Source organism: Stegostoma tigrinum, chromosome 30 (genome assembly GCF_030684315.1).
Source record: "Stegostoma tigrinum isolate sSteTig4 chromosome 30, sSteTig4.hap1, whole genome shotgun sequence".
NCBI lineage: Eukaryota > Metazoa > Chordata > Chondrichthyes > Orectolobiformes > Stegostomatidae > Stegostoma > Stegostoma tigrinum.
In genome coordinates, this window is record NC_081383.1 from 38,726,023 (window position 1) to 38,744,978 (window position 18,956).

Below are 18,956 nucleotides of genomic sequence, written 5' to 3' on the forward strand. Positions count from 1 at the left end.
ATATTACTGGCTAGCCTACCTTCATATTCGATCCTCTCCTTCCTTATTGCTCTCTTTGTTATCCTCTGTTTGTTTTTGTAGCCCTCCCAATTGTCTGATTTCCCAGTGACCTTGCCCGCTTTATAGGCTGTCTCTTTTTCTTTGATACATTTCCTGACTTCCTTTGTCAGCCATGGCTGTCTAAACCCCCTCCCCCGAATCCCGGACGGATAATGGTTCTTTTCTTTGGGATGAACCTCTGTACTGTGTCCTCAATTACACCCAGAAACTCCTGCCATTGTTGCTCTACTGTCTTACCTGCGAGGCTCTGCTTCCAGTTGATTTTCGTCAGTTCCTCTCTCATGCCCCAGTAATTACCTTCATTAAACTGTAACACCATGACATCCGATTTTGTCTTCTCTCTTTCAAACTGTAGGCTGAACTTTACCATATTATGATTGCTGCCTCCTCAGTGTTCCCTTACTTTAAGATCTTTAATGAAGTCTGGCTTGTGACATAGCACTAAGTCCAGAATAGACTGCTCTCTTGTGGGCTCCATCATAAGCTGTTCGAAACAGCCATCCTGTAAGCATTCCGTGAATTCCCTTTCTTTGGATCCACTGGCAACGTTATTCACCCAGTCCACCTGCATATTGAAGTCCCCCATGATCACCGTGAGCTTGCCTTTCTGACATGCCCAGTCTATTTCCCGGGGCATATTGCGCCCCTGGTCCTGGTCACTGTTCGGAGGTCTGTACATAACTCCCATTATGGTTTTTTTTTGACCTTTGTGGTTCCTCAATTCCACCCACACAGACTCCACATCATCTGACCCTATGTCATTCAGTGCCATAGATTTGATTTCATTCTTAACTAACAAGGCATCCCGCCACCCCTGCCCACCTCCCTGTCTTTTCCATTAGTTCTAAATCCTTGGATGTTCAACTGTCAGTCCTGAACCCCCTGCAACCACAGGTCTGTGATACCTACCACATCATAATCATTCAAGATGATTTCTGCTGTTAATTCATCAACGTTGTTACAGTATGGAGTGTATTAGAATGGCTGCGCGAGAAGAAGACGCTGGACCAAGCCGATTCTGTCGAATCTTGAGCAAAATGTATCCAGCAAGCAGGCTGACCAGAAGTCGAAGCTGTGAGCCTGGGTAGCTCAGTCGGTAGAGCATCAGACTTTTAATCTGAGGGTCCAGGGTTCAAGTCCCTGCTCAGGCGTGTAGTTCAGCATGCAGTTTTTCATTGCCAACCTTGCCAACAGAAATGGCCGAGTGCCAGCAGATGAAGCAGAAGGACGAGCATCTGCTTCCGATCTGACACAAGTACAGGCCAGAAGGAAGTCGAGCTCCAAACGAAGTCTCTGATGCCACTCTTGCTGTGCCTCTCCAACGATGTGCGCTTTTCGTTTGCCGTGATCGCTTCAAAGTGTTCAAAGATTTCTTAACTTGCTGCTTCAATGCATGTCGATGCTCGAGTCGATATTGTGCTTGTTCATTTTTTCAACTCAGACACAATAAACGACACGTTCAGGCACATCTGTCTTGTTGTGCTGGAGATGGCGATGAGGCAGTTTGGGCGGGGGTGGTGATGGCTGAGACTTGTGCTGGGGACGTTTGTGTGGAGCAGAGAGTGAACGGTGGGAGTAGCGACGGTTTGTGCTGAGGTAAGATGATGTGGGTCCGAAATGTGTGCAGGGCGAGTGCCGGGAGTGAAGTTGTGTGTGTTGTGGGTTGGAGCTATCCACGGTGCGGGATGCAGTAGCATCGGAGTGATGTGGAGGGCCTTGAAATGGAGCTGGGTGCCAATGTAATGAGGTCTGTGCGCAATTTGAAGAATGTCTTTAACGAACAATGGAATTTCGAAGAGGTGCTCAGAAGTCCAGACGTATCAAAGAACTGTGTGAAACGGGCACATGGGCAAAGCTGCACGCAGCGGGCTTCCCTGACTGATCTGGAACAGAGCAATCGGTCACATTTTTCTTATCCTTCCTCACTACGTTATGTACGCCGTGTGTTGCTCTCACGGTTCCTGATGAGTTTTCATGGGTTTTGGGGCAAAGGCTGCAGAATGCCTTCGAATGTAGCTCGGCACGGGGTTGCAACATATTGAGGCAGGGACAGTGTTGGCACTGGATAAAAATGTGCGTTGAAAATTAAAATGCCGACCGCATCTTGAAAAATCGACTTCAGAAGGTCGGGTTTTGCACAACTGCAGCATCTTTAACAAACACATTGAAGGGCGCTTCCCCACTGTCCCCAGGGGCCTAATGGATAAGGCACTGCCATCCAACGGCAGGGATTTGGGTTCAAGCCCTGTCTGGGGTGCGTTGAGCTCTGCCATGTGCCGCAGCTTTTTATTTCTGAAGGGTAGCACTGTGGCTCAGTTGGCTGCCGCGCAATCTCGTTGCACTGTGAAATCCGGCTAAGATTGTACAGTGAGGCGACAGGGAGTGTGGATTTGAGCATTATTCCCGCGCTGGCTCCTGGTTCCTCGCACAGCTCTAAGGCGTCAGGCGTCCAGGTCAGATGGCTTGGCCATTCTAAATTGCCACCAGTGGCGACACATGGACGCGGAGTCTCTCTGAATCAGCCATGGGCACGTCGCGTTTCATTGATAGGCTACTGCGGTGGGTGGGATGCTCTTTGGAGGCTCGATGTAGCTCAATGTCCTGCCCACACACTTTCGGGATTATTTCCATCTCATGAATACAAACCATAAATTGGTGGCAGGCGAGGCGAAGCGAAACAAAATCTTCACAGATCCCGACAAACAAAGCATTTCTCTGGCAATTTCTGTTCTTGCTGTTTGGTCCTGACCCTTGTGGCCAGTCACCCTTTGTGAGATAGGCACCTTTTGGTTAGATGTCGATGTTTTTCTGTAGACTTGCTGCTATCATGTCTGTTCTAATTGAATTGTTTGCAGCCCGCCGACATCGCAGCTGTCTCATGCGCATGAATTTTGTTTTCGGGGTGTTGGCATGTCAGGGAAGGGATGCGTTAGTGGTTTTAGAGGTGTGTGTTGAGGAGGCTTGTGGCAGGAGAGAGATGAGGCTGCGGCTTGGGTTCGGCTCAGGGTGTTGGGGATGACGGTCTTTATGGCTGAATAGTATAGACCACAAGACTATAAGACATAGGAGTGGAAGTAAAGCCATTCGACCCATCGAGTCCACTCCACCAATTAATCATGGCTGATGGGCATTTCAACTCCACTTCCCTGCACTGTCCGCGCAGCCCTTGATTCCTTGTGAGATCAAGAATTTATCGATCTCTGCCCTGAAGACATTTAACGTCCCGGTCTCCACTGCACTCCATGGCGATGAATCCCACAGGCCCACCACTCTCTGGCTGAAGAAATGTCTCCTCATTTCCGTTTTAAATTTAGCCCCTCTAATTCTAAGGCTGTGCCCACGGGTCCGAATCTCCCCACCTAACGGAAACAACTTCCCAGCATCCACACTTTCTAAGCCATGCATTATCTTGTAAGTTTCTATCAGATCTCCCCTCAACCTTCTAAACTCGATTGGCTACAATCCCAGGATCCCCAGCCATTCATCATACATTAAACCTACCATTCCTGGGATCATCTATATGAATCTCCGCTGGACACTTGCCAGCGCCAAAATGTCCTTCCTGAGGCGTGGGGCCCAAAATTGGACCCAGTTTTCAAAAAAGGGCCCAACTAGTGCTTTATCAAGTCTCAAAAGCACATCGCTGCTTTTATATTCCAACCCTCTTGAGATAAATGACAACATTACGTTTGCTTTCTTAATCACGGACTCTACCTGCAAGTTAACCTTTAGAGAATTTAGAGAATCCTGGACTAACACTCCCTGATCCCTATGTAGTTCGGCTTTATCAATTTTCTCACCATTTAAAAAATAGTCCATGCTATAAAGAGAACAGCTGCGGCCCCAACACTGAACCCTGCGGGAAACCACTTGTCACCGGTTGCCATTCCGTAAAAAAGCCTTTTATCCCAACTCTCTGCCTTCTGTCAGACAGCCAATCCTCAATCCAAGCCAGTAGCTCACCTTGAACACCACAGGCCCTCACCATACTCAGCAGCCTCCTGTGAGGCACCTTATCAAAGGCCATTTGGAAGTCTAGATAGATAACATCCACTGTGTTTCCCTGGTCTAACCTACTTGTTACCTCTTCAAAGAGTTCTAACAGGTTTGTCAGGCACGACCTCCCCTTACTAAATCCATGCTGACTTGTTCCAATCTGACCCTGCACTTCCAAGAATTTAGAAATCTCATCTTTAACGATGGATTCTAGCATTTTACCAACAACCGAGGTTGGGCAAATCGACCTATAATTTTCATCTTTTGTCTTGATCCTTTCTTAACCAAGGAGGTTACAACAGCAATTTTCCAATCATATGGGACTTTCCCAGACTCCAGTGACATTTGAAAGATCACAACCAAAGCCTCCACTAATTCCTCAGACACCTCCCTCAGAACTTTAGGATGTAGCCCATCGGGGCCAGCAGATTTATCAATTTTTAGACCTTTTAGCTTTTCTAGCACTTTCTCTTTTGTAATGCCCACTATACTCAACTCTGCCCCCTGGCTCTCCCTAATTGTTGGGATACTACTCATGACTTCCACTGTGAAGACTGATGCAAAGTACTTATTAAGTTCTTCAGCGATTTCCTTATCTCCCATCACTAGCCTTCCAGCATCAGTTTGGAGCAGCCCAATGTCTACTTTTGCCTCTCGTTTGTTTCTTATGGATTGAAAGAAGCTTTTACTATCATTTCTAATATTACTGGCTAGCCTACCTTCATGTCTGGTCCTCTCCTTCCTTATTGCTCTCTTTGTTATCCTCTGTTTGTTTTTGTAGCCCTCCCAATCTTCTGATTTCCCAGTGACCTTGCCCGCTTTATAGGCTGTCTCTTTTTCTTTGATACATTTCCTGACTTCCTTTGTCAGCCATGGCTGTCTAAACCCCCTCCCCTGAATCCCGGACGGATAATGGTTCTTTTCTTTGGGATGAACCTCTGTACTGTGTCCTCAATGACACCCAGAAACTCCTGCCATTGTTGCTCTGCTGTCTTACCTGCGAGGCTCTGCTTCCAGTTGATTTTCGTCAGTTCCTCTCTCATGCCCCAGTAATTACCTTCATTAAACTGTAACACCATGACATCCGATTTTGCCTTCTCTCTTTCAAACTGTAGGCTGAACTTTACCATATTATGATTGCTGCCTCCTCAGTGTTCCCTTACTTTAAGATCTTTAATGAAGTCTGGCTTGTGACATAGCACTAAGTCCAGAATAGACTGCTCCCTTGTGGGCTCCATCATAAGCTGTTCGAAACAGCCATCCTGTAAGCATTCCGTGAATTCCCTTTCTTTGGATCCACCGGCAACGTTATTCACCCAGTCCACCTGCATATTGAAGTCCCCCATGAACACCGTGACCTTGCCTTTCTGACATGCCCAGTCTATTTCCCGGTGCATATTGCGCCCCTGGTCCTAGCCACTGTTCGGAGGTCTGTACATAATTCCCATTATGGTTTTTTTTTGCCTTTGTGGTTCCTCAATTCCACCCACACAGACTCCACATCATCTGACCCTATGTCATTCAGTGCCATAGATTTGATTTCATTCTTAACTAACAAGGCAACCCCGCCACCTCTGCCCACCTCCCTGTCTTTTCCATTAGTTCTAAATCCTTGGATGTTCAACTGTCAGTCCTGAACCCCCTGCAACCACAGGTCTGTGATACCTACCACATCATAATCATTCAAGATGATTTCTGCTGTTAATTCATCAACGTTGTTACAGTATGGAGTGTATTAGAATGGCTGCGCGAGAAGAAGACGCTGGACCAAGCCGATTCTGTCGAATCTTGAGCAAAATGTATCCAGCAAGCAGGCTGACCAGAAGTCGAAGCTGTGAGCCTGGGTAGCTCAGTCGGTAGAGCATCAGACTTTTAATCTGAGGGTCCAGGGTTCAAGTCCCTGCTCAGGCGTGTAGTTCAGCATGCAGTTTTTCATTGTCAACCTTGCCAACAGAAATGGCCGAGTGCCAGCAGATGAAGCAGAAGGACGAGCATCTGCTTCCGATCTGACACAAGTACAGACCAGAAGGAAGTCGAGCTCCAAACGAAGTCTCTGATGCCACTCTTGCTGTGCCTCTCCAACGATGTGCGCTTTTCGTTTGCCGTGATCGCTTCAAAGTGTTCAAAGATTTCTTAACTTGCTGCTTCAATGCATGTCGATGCTCGAGTCGATATTGTGCTTGTTCATTTTTTCAACTCAGACACAATAAACGACACGTTCAGGCACATCTGTCTTGTTGTGCTGGAGATGGCGATGAGGCAGTTTGGGCGGGGGTGGTGATGGCTGAGACTTGTGCTGGGGACGTTTGTGTGGAGCAGAGAGTGAACGGTGGGAGTAGCGACGGTTTGTGCTGAGGTAAGATGATGTGGGTCCGAAATGTGTGCAGGGCGAGTGCCGGGAGTGAAGTTGTGTGTGTTGTGGGTTGGAGCTATCCACGGTGCGGGATGCAGTAGCAGCGGAGTGATGTGGAGGGCCTTGAAATGGAGCTGGGTGCCAATGTAATGAGGTCTGTGCGCAATTTGAAGAATGTCTTTAACGAACAATGGAATTTCGAAGAGGAGCTCAGAAGTCCAGACGTATCAAAGAACTGTGTGAAACGGGCACATGGGCAAAGCTGCACGCAGCGGGCTTCCCTGACTGATCTGGAACAGAGCAATCGGTCACATTTTTCTTATCCTTCCTCACTACGTTATGTACGCCGTGTGTTGCTCTCACGGTTCCTGATGAGTTTTCATGGGTTTTGGGGCAAAGGCTGCAGAATGCCTTCGAATGTAGCTCGGCACGGGGTTGCAACATATTGAGGCAGGGACAGTGTTGGCACTGGATAAAAATGTGCGTTGAAAATTAAAATGCCGACCGCATCTTGAAAAATCGACTTCAGAAGGTCGGGTTTTGCACATGTGCAGCATCTTGAACAAACACATTGAAGGGCGCCTCCCCACTGTCCCCAGGGGCCTAATGGATAAGGCACTGCCATCCAACGGCAGGGATTTGGGTTCAAGCCCTGTCTGGGGCCTGTGGTGTTGTGCCATGTACCGCAGCTTTTTATTTCTAAAGGGTGGCACTGTGGCTCAGTTGGCTGCCGCGCAATCTCGTTGCACTGTGAAATCCGGCTAAGATTGTACAGTGAGGCGACAGGGAGTGTGGATTTGAGCATTATTCCTGCGCTGGCTCCTGGTTCCTCGCACAGCTCTAAGCCGTCAGGCGTCCAGGTCAGATGGCTTGGCCATTCTAAATTGCCACCAGTGGCGACACATGGACGCGGAGTCTCTCTGAATCAGCCATGGGCACGTCGCGTTTCATTGATAGGCTACTGCGGTGGGTGGGATGCTCTTTGGAGGCTCGATGTAGCTCAATGTCCTGCCCACACACTTTCGGGATTATTTCCATCTCATGAATACAAACCATAAATTGGTGGCAGGCGAGGCGAAGCGAAACAAAATCTTCACAGATCCCGACAAACAAAGCATTTCTCCGACAATTTCTGTTCTTGCTGTTTGGTCCTGACCCTTGTGGCCAGTCACCCTTTGTGAGATGGGCACCTTTTGGTTAGATGTCGATGTTTTTCTGTAGACTTGCTGCTATCATGTCTGTTCTAATTGAATTGTTTGCAGCCCGCCGACATAGCAGCTGTCTCATGCGCATGAATTTTGTTTTCGGGGTGTTGGCATGTCAGGGAAGGGATGCGTTAGTGGTTTTAGAGGTGTGTGTTGAGGAGGCTTGTGGCAGGAGAGAGATGAGGCTGCGGCTTGGGTTCGGCTCAGGGCGTTGGGGGTGACGGTCTTTATGGCTGAATAGTATAGACCATAAGACCAGAAGACATAGGAGTGGCAGTAAAGCCATTCGACCCATTGAATCCATTCCACCAATTAATCATGGCTGATGGGCATTTCAACTCCACTTCCCTGCAGTCTCCGTGTAGCCCTTGATTCCTTGTGAGATCAAGAATTTATCGATCTCTGACCTGAAGACATTTAACGTCCCGGTCTCCACTGCACTCCATGGCAATGAATCCCACAGGTGCACCACTCTCTGGCTGAAGAAATGTCTCCTCATTTCCATTTCAAATTTGCCCCCTCTAATTCTAAGGCTGTGACCAGGGGTCTGAATCTCCCCGCCTAACTGAAACAACTTCCCAACATCCACCCTTTCTAAGCCATGTACTATCTTGTAGGTTTCTATCAGATCTCCCTTCAACTTTCTAAACTCGTTTGGATACAATCCCAGGATCCCCAGCCATTCATCGTACGTTAAACCTACCATTCCTGGGATCATCTGTGTGAATCTCCGCTCAACACGCTCCAGCGCCAGTATGACCTTCCTGAGGTGTGGGGCCCAAAATTTGACACAGTATTCAAAATTGGGCCTAACTAGAGCTTTATCAAGTCTAGTCTCTCTGAATCAGCCATGGGCACGTCGCGTTTCATTGATAGGCTACTGCGATAGTTGGGATGCTCTTTGGAGGCTCGATGTAGCTCAATGTCCTGCCCGCACACTTTCGGGATTATTTGCATTCAATGAAAAGCAACAATAAATTGGTGGTGAGGCGAGGCGAAGCGAAACAAAATCTTCACAGATACTGACTGAAGCGATGTGTTTCTCCAGCAATTTCTGTTCTTGTTCTTTGTTATGAAAGCTTGCAATAACCAAAAACCAAAAGAGCTGCGGATGCTGTAAATCAAGAAATAGAAGTTGCTGGCAATGCTCAGCAGGTTAGTTCTGAGGAAGGATCTCTGGGCCCCAAACATTAACTAACTCATATATTTTTTTCACAGATGCTGCCAGACCTGTTGAGCATTTCCAACGACTTCTGTTTTTGTACCCTGTCATTGAGTCTGATGCAGCCAGATCATGACTCCCATGTTTACTCTGGATTCAGAGACACAAGGATTGATTCAAGAAACTAGAATGATTGACCTAAAGAATGAAAAGCTCAGGAAGGACATTTTATCAAGATATTTGAAAACAAGAGGGGCCTAGACAGAGCAGATAGGGTGAAACTGTTCCCGTTGTTGATTATATCTGAGCCACGGGGAACACTGATTTAAAGGAGATTGATAAGGATACCTGACTTTATGAGGAATGACTTTTGAGTTCAAGGTCTTGGTCTCACGTGCATTGCTGGAGCATGTATTTGAGACAGATTCAATTATTTCTGTCAAATAAGAATTACTTAATTACATGCAGTGAAAATATTTTCAGAGTTGCAGGGGAGGGACTAGCTGAGCTGTTTTTGCAGGAGCTAGCATGAGCAAGATGGACTGAATGGTGTCACCACATGCCCATCAAGGTTGTCCTCTTTCTTCATATACAAGCCCCAAGAGTGGAATTGATCAGCCGTGATCATTATAAATGATAGAGGAATGTCAAAGGACCAAATGTCCTACTCCTGGTCCCATTTTTGTTGTCAGCAGATCCACTGTTCAGTCGTCTGGATGGCCAGTTCTAATTCTCATTCTACTAATGATACCAAGGGTTTCACTTTCCTGCCCTTTCACATAACTCCCAACTCCTCTACTGACCAAGGCTGAGCCTTAAATAAGCACTAGGATTCTGGCCCCACAATTCTCTGTTGCAAGCAGTCCCAAAAACTTAACCACCCGAAAGAAGCAATTTCCCCTCATCACAGTCTTAAATTGGTGCCCCTTTACTATGAGACTATGCTCTCTGTTCCCAGACTGTCCCATCAGGGAAAACATCCTCTCAGCATCTACACTGTCAAATCCCTTAAGAATCTGTTATGTTTGAATGAAATCGCCCCTCATTCTTCTAAACACCAGCGAATAGAGTCCCGAACTATTTAATCTTTGCTCATAAGCCAATCCTTCCAGACTGGGGATCATCCCGGTCAACCTTCTGTGATCTTTCCTCAACAAAATGATTACTTTCTTTAAATAAGGTGACCAAAGCAGCTCACAGTACTGCAGCTGTGGTCTCATGAGCATCTCATGCAGCTGCAATAAGACATCCCTTCTCTTATACTTCCAACCCCTCGAAATAAGGGCCTCTATTTCATTAGCCTTCCTGATTCCCTGATGCATCTGTCTGCTAGCTTGCTGTGTTTTGTGCACAAGTACCTTCAAGTCCTTTGGTATTGCAGCTTCTTGCAGTTTTTCTCCATTTAAATAATACTGTTCATGTGTTATCCTTTCCAAAATGAACAACTTCACATTTTCTCACATTATACTCCAATCAACATCCAGAAGTCCAAGGTCCTCTATCCATGAGCTCCAAATGTACATACCTCAAACTCATTGATTGGGATTCATGAGAGGTTTCTGGAAGACATGGAAACACTTAAAAGGGAAAAGTTTCTTCCAAGATATTTTATTTATGCCCTTCAGAACTCGATACACCTCAATCATGTCCCCTGCCCCCTCACCTTTCTCTCCTATCAGGAGAACAACACCAGCCTATCTAGTTTCCCTTCCTAGCTGAAATATTCTAGCTGAAGCAATTTCATGATGAATCTCATTTGAACCATTTCCAAAACTATCACACTATTCCTGTCGTCTGTAACTGTCACCTTATGCAGCTCCTTCACAACCTCTTGTATTAAATGCGAACACTAATAAAAGCATGTATCCCATATGCCTTTTAACCACATTATCTACTTTTCCTGCTATCTTCAAGGTACACCAAGTTGCCTCTGAACCTCTATACTTCCTTGGATTCTGTTATTCACTGTGTACTCCCTTGGCTTGTTAGTTCTCCAAAATGCAATATCTCACATTTCTCAAACTTAAATTCCATATGACATTGTTGTACCCATCTGACCAACCCATCTATACTGTCTAAGGCTTTCCTCCGCACTAGTTATCACAACACAAATTTTCCTGTCATCGATGGACTTACTGAGCAAATCTCACACATTCATGTCTAGATCATTAACACAAACTACAAGCAGTAAGGGGCCTTGCCCTGAAACATGTTGTATGTCACTAGACACAGGTTTACTGTCAAGAATACAACTTTTGGCCATCACCTTCTGCCTCTTGCCATCAATTCAATTTTGGGATCAGGTCTAACTTGGATCCAAATTGCTAAACTGTTCAGGGTCCTACGTGCTCTTATCTTCTTTACCAGTCACCCAGAATTTGTCAAAAGCACGTGGACAATATCCACTGCACTACCCTCATCCACACATCTGGCCACCTCCTCAAAAAGATCAATCAGACTTGCCGGGCATGATCTCCTGACGTTGTGACTATCTTTGATGAACCTTTGCCTCTCCAACTGGAAATTAATTCTGTTCCTCAGAATCTTTTCCAATAGTTTCCCTCATTGATGTTAGACTCACTGACTTCTAGTTCCTTGCTTCATTCCCACAACCCTTCTTGATTACTGTTACCACATCATCTGTCCTCCAGTCCTCCGGCACCTTTCCTATTTGCAGCGAGGATTTTAAAATTAACATCAGGGCTCCTGCAATCTTATTCCATGTTTCCCACAACAGCTTGTCATGCATCTCATCTGGGCCTGGGGACTTATGCAATTTTATGCTCACTAAAATGATGATTACTTCCTCCCTCTCAATTGTAATTTGTTCAAATATATTACAGACTTCATCCATGATCTCTATACAGAACATTATACTTTTCTATTGTCAAAATAGGTATAAAGTGCTTATTTAAAATCTCACTTATTGTCTTCCAGTTCCAGCTAGTTTGCCACCTAGGTCCCCAATGGGCTTCACACTTTCCTTGGTTACCCTTATGCCTCTACTATATTGTCAAATGTCGTTGGATTTTTCTTTAATTTATCTACCAACATTTCCCCATCTTTCCAAATTTTGTTTAGAAGTAACCACTTTGCACTTGCTATATACCCCAGAGCCTTCTGCTGTTCTGAGCACCTGGTATCAACTGTAAGCTTCCCTTTTTCTCCTTCCCAATTGTGTACATTGCTCGATATCCAGGGTTCTCTGGAATATTTGATCCTACTCTTCACAGTTGTGGGAACATGCTAGACTCATTGAATCCCAACAGTGTGGAAGCAGGCCATTTTGCCCATCAAGTTGACACCATCCCTCTGAAGAGCATCTGAACAAAACCCATCCCTCCACCCCAGGCCTGTAACCCAGCATTTCCCATGGCCAATCCACCGAACCTGCTGTAGATTGTGGGAGGAAACCAGAGCACCTGGATGAAGGTTGCACGGACACAGGGAGAATGTGCAAACTCCACACCTCAAGTTGCCTGAGGGCGGAATTGAACCCAGGTCCCTGGTGCTGCATGACAGCAGTGTTAAACACTGAGCCACTGAGACACCGAGCCATCCATGTTGTCTATCTTTCATACTTCATCTATCCTATTAATTTCAGGGAGGTTGCAATCCCCTACTGTCATTATCCCATTATTTTATACACTTCTCTGAGATTTGCGTACATATCTGCTAATCTAACTCTGCCTGGCTGTGGGTCAACAGCTTAATTTAAGGAAGAGATTGACAGATGTTTAATTAGTTATGGGGTAAAGTTTATGGAGAGTAGACACGTATGCAGAATTGAGGCTGAGATGAAATCAGCCATGATCATATTATATAGCAGAACAGAATCAAGGGCCTGAACTGCCCACTCCTGCTCCTCGCTCTTATGACCTTATCGTACCTCCAATCCATGTCCTATTCTGCTGCCAAATTAATTTAACCTCACATGAACAGAACTGGAGATAAACCCCACCCCAACTCGCAAGAATGTGGTGCCATTGCATGTAGGTGCAACTGTTGGACTTGTACAATGCCATGTTCCCCAGAAACATACCTAGAGTGATTGTAATGGGGTCAGCCAGGTGCACCTCATCGAGTAAGAGTTCCCCAACTGGGACTGTTAACTTGGTCCGATCAGGGAGTCCTGGCTGACAGATATGAACAGAAATGCCAGAGATTCTGTTCACTCTGACAGCTGGTTCTGAGGAAGGCGGGATGTATCAAGTACTATGCAAATAAATGATGACTTGGTGATGGGATACTGGCCTCTGTAGAGTTATTTCAGTGGTGACAAGAGAAAAATAAACACTCCTAAAGATATTTGCTCCCAACAGCTTTGAGTTGAGTAAACATTTCTGGCAGCATGCAGTTATTTGGGAAGGTTGACTCATTCAATCCTGTCGTCAATGACTGGACCCAGTATATGGGAAGAATGTATTAATTTTTCTGGGCAAATGACAATGGGGTAGATGAATAACCCTTCTGGCAGCTTGTGGGCTCACAGCTTTTTTGGTTACAAACCCTGATGCTCCAGATATTCAAACCTTACAAGAGTTGACCCCAAAGCTCCTCTAATTCTGTGATGCTATTGGTTTTACTTGGCAGTTTGAGAATGAGGGGAATCTATATCGGCATTTTTGATGATGTTAAGATGACTGGCAGATGCATATAACTTTGGACCAACCTACAATAAGATCTGAAAGACCGTTTGGTACATTGAATTGATGATGTAACCAAGCAAAAGCGCCTGGTAGCCAACACTCAGCCAGGCTTCAGATACTACAACTGGCTTTGTCGTTCGAAAATGCTGCAAGCCAGTCATGCGTTACAGGCAGAAATCAGGTGGCTGGAATGCAAAAAAAATCATCAAGCTCATATGGTTTGCAGAGTGGGCAGCAGTGGTTGTAATGATGTGAAGCTGATGAGTCAGTTCACCATTATGGAGATTTTAAACAAACTGTAATCCACTTCTCATGGTTGAATAAAGACCCAATCCCGCACACAACTGGCTGGGCTACAATTAATACTCATAACAGCTTGTACCAACATACGAGACTGCTATTTGGGGTATCATCAGCCTATGCCATTTTTCAGTGGACGATGGAGAACATTTTACAAGTTTTACCCCAGGTCACCATTTATTTGGATGACGTGCTAACAGCAGGAAATGCTGCTGCAAAGCACTCAGAGAACTTGGATACTGTCCTTAGATGTTTCTCCAAGGCTGGCATACACCTTAGAAGACAAAATTGAGGACTCCAAGCCTCCCAAGTGACCTCGCGATAGTAAGAACTGCTGAAGCTGGAGTAGGAGATAACTCAGTGTGGAGTTGGAGGAACACAGCAGGCCAGGCAGCATCAGAGGAGCAGGAAGGTTGATGTTTTGGGTCAGGACACTACTTCAGAAAGGGTTCCAACCGAAGGGTCCCAACCCAAAATGTCAACTTTTCTGCTCCTCTGATGCTGCCTGGTGTGCTGTGTTCCTCCAACTCCATACTGTGTTGACCTCAAGTGATCTACTTGAGCTACAGAGTTGACCAGGCCGGGTTAAACCCGATGGAAGATAAAGTGATGGCAATCAAAAGTGCCGCAGCTCCCATGTCTGTACAAGAGCTTCAGTCTTTCCTTGGATTGATGAGCCTTGGTTCATCTGCATCTGTAAATCTGTCCTTGTTGTTGACTGCTAATGGGTCTAGAGCATTGAAATGCAAACTTGTTTCTCATGAAACAGACTCATGGTGGCAGTGGAGTTGAGTTTGAGCTGGTTTGGTACCCACCAGCATTGGTTGCACCTGCGTGGGTGAGGTCCAGAGAGGCCTCATAGGGCGAGGGTATCAGTGGAAAGTGAGATCGCACCAATAGAGCGGTGATGGCACAGCAAAGGGGGCTTGTGCCTGGCCACCAGGCCTATGGCCCATGACAGAGCACTTCACAAGAAGCGCTGTTAAGTTGAGCACGTTGTTTTATTTCTTCATTTTTATGCCTTTATGTTCGATGCTTTGGTTTATTTTTCTGTGTTTTAAGATAACGCCGGAAAATGATGAAACTATCCAACAATTCTCACTATATTTTGTAACAAGACGCATGTGACAGTAAATAAATGAAGCCAAATTGTATCTTAGTTAAAACAGCCTTTCCCATATTTAAAACGTTTGGGGAGGTCAGTCCAAGCAGCAACAGAGTGAAGGCGAGTAAATCTCGGTGAGAGCAGCAGCAGCTGGATAAACGCCTGAGAAGCTGGGTCAGTCAGAGTGAATTTGGAGCTGAATCTAGGGGCAGTGCTCTGGACGTGAGTCATGATTCAAAAGTGACAGAGGCTTGGCTGCTGAGGAGCCACGTTTGAGTGCTGCCTAAGAGAGATACAGTATGTAGGTTTTGTAGATGTAGCCTGCTAGGAATAGAGAGTGTGAGTGAGAGGCCAGACTTTGGTGATGACATTGTGGAATTCCTACAGGCCCTTCAGCTCAACAAGTCCACACTGACCCTCAGAGCATCCCACCCGGACCCATATCCCTAAACACCACCTAATGTACACATCCCTGAACACCAATTTAGCATGGCTAATCCACCCAGCCTGCACATCTTTGGACTGTGGGAAGAAACCCACACAGACACAGGGAGAATATGCAAACTCCATACTGTCACCTAAAGGTGGTTTTGAAATTGGGCCCCTGGCACTGTGAGGTAGCAGTGCTAACCATTGAGCCCCACACTGTTTAAACTAGTGCAATGGGGGGAAGGAATCAAACTAATAGGTCAGCAAATAGAATGATGAAAGAGGAATCAGAAACTATGGCGGAATTGGTGGCCTGAAGTGTATTTGTTTTAATGTAAGGAGTATGACAGGTAAGGCAGATGACCTTGGATTAGTACACATAACGATGATGTTGTAGCTTTTACAGAGACTTGGTTGAGACTGGGACAACACTGGTAGCTTAATGTTGCAGGATTTAGATGTTTCAGGCTAGATAGAGAGGGATGTAAAAGTGATGGGGGGAGGTGCATTACTGATAAGGGAGAACATCGCAACTGTACTGAGGGAGGGCTCATCCAACCAGGCCATAGAGTAGACCTCTGGAACAGAATGGCTGCAAATAATTTAATGGGATAAAAACCAAAAGAGCTGCAAATCAGGAACAAAAATAGAAGTTGCTGGAAAAGCTCAGCAGGTCTGGCAGCATCTGTGAAAGGAAAATCAGAGTTAACGTTTTGGGTCCAGTGACCCGTCTTCATTGTATTGCAGGCCTCGCAGCAGCCGAGGGGAGATAGAGGAACGGTTATATGGACAAATTGTGGGAGAATATAAAACTCACAAGGTTGCTGTGCTGGGTGACTTTTACCTCCTCTATATTGAGTGGGACCCCCTTTACTGCCAGGGATGTGGATAGGAGTGAATTTTTAGGCATGTCCAGGATGGTGTTTTGAAACAATATGTAAATAGTGGGATGGAAGGAGCCACACTCCTTGAAGAGGAACAGGGCTGTCTTTTAGTCATGTGGACTGCTTTAAGTGGTGCCAGCCTCACACGTCCTTGGGCCCAGTGCCAAGGTGTGCGTTCACCCAGCAGCACATCATCACTGAGGTGCACCTCACAGTCAGTTACATCAGTGACAGCACAAAATTTCCGAGCTGCCTTCACTGCAAAAAGGAGCGGGTAAATTTCCCATCGCCATTCCTGAGCTCAGTTTCCAATCTGATTGAAATTTAACCCAGTGGTATCTGACAGCACTGGGCTGCCTGTAGCACGGGGTGGGGGGGAGGAGGGAAAAGCGTGAGCAAAGGGGAGAGGTGTGGTCCATTGTAAACATCGAGACATTAATAACAAAATAGTTGTCAGGAAGTGTGTCTGTGGATTAATGATTTTTGGAATCTTTTCTTGAATTGTTAATAACCTGACTGATGAACATCATCCAGAATGCTGGGTCTTACCTTGTTCATAAAACTGGAAGGACTTTAGGCCTGAATAAATCACAACAGAGATTGGTCCTATGTCTCTCACTGCTTTTGCCAAATTAATTTCGCCTTCTCTTGTACGTTTATAGCCAATGATGCTGGCAACAATTTTAGCTCTCTGAAGCTTGCAGAATCCAACCTAAATGTTAAAGAAAATGTTAAAAATAAACGTTCAATAAGATCATGTTTAAATTGTTTCCTCTTTTGTTGACTCTTTTCTGCATTCAGATTTTGGCTGCCACTTTATTTCTCCGAAATCGGAAGGGTCCTTGCTAAATGTTGAACAAATGTTCAAAGTTAATGTTCACTAATACTTTGCGATACTTGTCTAGGTTTAAAATTGAGTCATAGAGCATGGAAACAGAATCCTTCTCCAACTCGTCCACGCTGACTAGATAACCTAATGTGACCTATTCCCATTTGCCAGCCTTTGGCCCTAAACCTTTCCTATTCACATAGCCATCCAAATGCCTTTTAAATGTTGTAATTGTACCAGCCTCCACCACCTCCTCTGGCAGCTCAATCCTTACACGCACCAACCTCAGTGTGAAAATAGTTACTCCTCAGATCGTTTTTAGTATTGTTTTGTATCAATCATAATGTTTATAATCAATGCATTTGACACATTCTACACTGAGGTTAAACGAAGGGATTCAAAATAAACAGAAAAGTGGGGACTTGGAGAACATCATACTCAGCCTCGCCAACTCGATTTGCCAATCAAACTTTCCCTCTGGCTAACTCATTCTGAAAGTGCTTTGGAAAGTATTGAGCCTGTTTGGAATTTTCAGTCTCCTCAAACGAAAATTGTGCTCATACTTTCAAGAATTATGTCCTTGTCATTCAGATAAATCTTTCTCAAACAGTCCAATATTTACAAAATTGAAGAATCTTTGGATTACAACTCATTCTTTTTCGAGCTCTTCTCAGGTCCCTTTAAATCCTTCCCCTCTCGCCTCAAACCTATGCTCTCTGCTTTTGGACTCCCCTACCCGAGGAAAAAGACCTTGGCTGTTCACCCTATCCGCGCCCTTCACTATTTTATGAACCTTGATAAGGTCACCCCTCAGCCTCTGATGCTCCAGGGGGATAAAAGCCCCAGGCCAGCAACATGTTTGTAAATTCTTTCTGCATCTGCTTAAATTTGACACCATCCTCCCTATAGCAGGACAACGAAAACTGTATGAAGTGTTCCAAAAATGGCCTCACCAACGTCCTGCTGAGCCTAGTCCTATGATGTCCCGAGTCCTATATTCAATGTTCTGATCAATCAAGGCAACTGTGTCCCCAGCACCTTCCTCTCCATCCTATCTCTCTGCAATTCCACTTCCAAGGAACTATGCACCTGCTCCCCTCGGTCTCTTTGTAGCATCTTGCACCTTGGAAATGATGGAGTATTTTGATTTCATTTCCCGTTTCTGTGTTTCAATGAAAACTGGACAATCGTAAATGTGGCAGCTATTGCAGAATGTTCCTCTTGTCTGATGGAGTGAAAATTTTGGTCCATGACTTCTCACCAATACTGCAGTTTAGTGCAGCTTTAGAAACACAGGGCAGGATTTAATGCCTCTCCTGGGGTGAGGCTGCTGCTGGGAGGATGTACTTACATTGGTGGGGGCACATGGCAGGAGGGAATTCTACCTTCACCCTGATTAAATCCAAGCTGGATTAGAATGTGAATGGCCTTCCTGCCACATTGCTAATTTCATCATGCATCAGTTCACAGCATGTAGCTATGACTGACTGTATCAGCATTTATTGCCGTTTTAGACTTGTTTTGGAAAAGGTGGAGATGAGCTGCCCTCCGGAACCATTGCGGAATATTTGATAGGGGCACTCACCATGCTTTTAGAGAGGGAGTTCAAGGGTTTTGCCCCAGGAGCAGTGAAGGAATGACAATGCATTCCCAAGCCAGAATGGTGCTTGGTGTGAGGGCAATTTGTGGTGGTGGTGTTCCCAAGTATTTGCTGCCCTTGTCCTTCTTGATGGAAGTGGTCATGATTTGGAAGGTACTGCCTACAGCCCGGAGGTACATTTCTGCAGTGCAACTTGTAGAGAGTACATACTGCTGCCACTTTATGATGGTAGTGGAGAGAGTGAATATTTGTGGATGCAGTGCTAGTCAGGTAGCCTGGATTGGGTCCGGCTTCTTCAGTGCTGCTGGAGCTGCACCTGTTGAGGTATGTGAAAGTGTTCCATCACTCCTATGACTTGTGTTTAGTTGATGGAAAGGCTTCGGG

General features: G+C 45.6%; 2 non-coding genes across 2 annotated transcripts; both read left to right on the top strand.

The window, feature by feature from the left end:
* The first annotated feature begins 1,138 nt into the window (after positions 1-1,138).
* trnak-uuu (transfer RNA lysine (anticodon UUU)) lies at positions 1,139-1,211 on the top strand. The gene has a single exon. It is a non-coding gene; the product is annotated as a tRNA-Lys (tRNA).
* A 4,683-nt stretch (positions 1,212-5,894) lies between these two features.
* Positions 5,895-5,967, top strand: trnak-uuu (transfer RNA lysine (anticodon UUU)). Its single transcript has one exon. It is a non-coding gene; the product is annotated as a tRNA-Lys (tRNA).
* Positions 5,968-18,956: the final 12,989 nt, after the last annotated feature.